The sequence below is a fragment of the Mus caroli genome, chromosome 11 (genome assembly GCF_900094665.2).
Source record: "Mus caroli chromosome 11, CAROLI_EIJ_v1.1, whole genome shotgun sequence".
Lineage (NCBI taxonomy): Eukaryota > Metazoa > Chordata > Mammalia > Rodentia > Muridae > Mus > Mus caroli.
Window position 1 is genome coordinate 8,213,301 of NC_034580.1, and position 1,348 is coordinate 8,214,648.

Sequence of the window (1,348 nt, forward strand, 5' to 3'; positions counted from 1 at the left end):
CTCAAACTATTTGTCTTTTAAGTTTTTAAAATGTTGTCTCTCTCTGTCTCTATGTCTCTCTCTCTCTCTCTCTCTCTCTCTCTCTCTCTCTCTCTCTCTCTTTCATACAAACACACATGGGGGGGGGGGAGGCAGTGTATGCAAGTGTACCTGTGTATGAGTGTGTGTGCATGTGGCATGTGGAGGTCAGAGGATAGCCTGTGAGAATCCGTTCTCTTCTTCTACCACGTGGCTCCTAGGGATCAAACTCAAGTTGCCAGACTTGGGGGCATCACCATTATCTTTTAAGACATCTCTCTGGCCCTTTAAGCCCTACCCTTCCCCCTCAGATTCCCTGTATTGCTTCCACATGGCAGCAGAGGTACTTTGTAGGTGTTCTGTAAGCAGTACCTGGTGGTCAGCAGAGTACCCAGGATGGCCTAGACTCCTTCAGGACACTTAGGGATGCCCTTTGTAAACTTTGTCTTGAAAGAGGCCAAATGCATTTCTCCCCAACTCTGCATTGGTAGGTTACTTCTTTAGTCTCTACCCCAAAAGATGCAGATCTTTGGTTTTAGGACATTTGAGAGGCTTAAGAAGTCTCTGCAGAATTCATAGAACACAGTACAGACTGACTCCAGCCCTTAGCTTAAAAATTATCAAGTACCTGAAACTGTTGTTCTGAAACAAGGGACCCTGCTGGCAACCATACTAGTCACAAGTCCAGAGAGGGTGGGGTTGAAAGTGTGCATGCAAATCTAAGGGAGGTAGACTGTGTCACAAGGGTCCATATGCCCTGGATGGCAGGGAGTCTGTCGATAAGTGACCCACAGAGCAGCCATGTACACAGGTGAGCTACTGGGATCCTGACATGCACCTGTGTTACTACAGTGCCCACAGGAACTTGCTCCAAGCACTGTTGGTGACCTCACTTGTCTATCCCCCAGCATGACAGCTGGCTCCTTTGTCCATGAGATGACTGTTTGGAGAAGGGTAGGCACTCATACTCATGGGCCTGATAAAACATTTGTTTCTATTTGGCTTGGACGTAGCTTGGGTATATTATCGGGGCTATCACTTCTATCATCTAGTGAACCAAGCCTTCAATGCATAGCCATTAAAATACAATAATGGCACTGTATAGTAGTTAAATTAAACATTTTAGCAGTACCTCTGAAATATGCTTAGTGTCTTATTTTATGAAAAACATAGACAGAGATAGAAAAGCTGATTGGTCCTAAGTGGTGGAACTTACATGAGTTTCTAACCCCCAGAGAGAAAGAAAGAAAGAAAGAAAGAAAGAAAGAAAGAAAGAAAGAAAGAAAGAAAGAAAGGAAGGAAGGAAGGAAGAAAGAAAGAAAGAAAGAAA

General features: G+C 44.3%; 1 protein-coding gene across 10 annotated transcripts in view; it reads left to right on the top strand.

The window, feature by feature from the left end:
- Window positions 1–1,348, top strand: part of Ikzf1 (IKAROS family zinc finger 1) — an 89,096-nt gene that overhangs the window by 11,948 nt on the left and 75,800 nt on the right. The window lies entirely within an intron of this gene.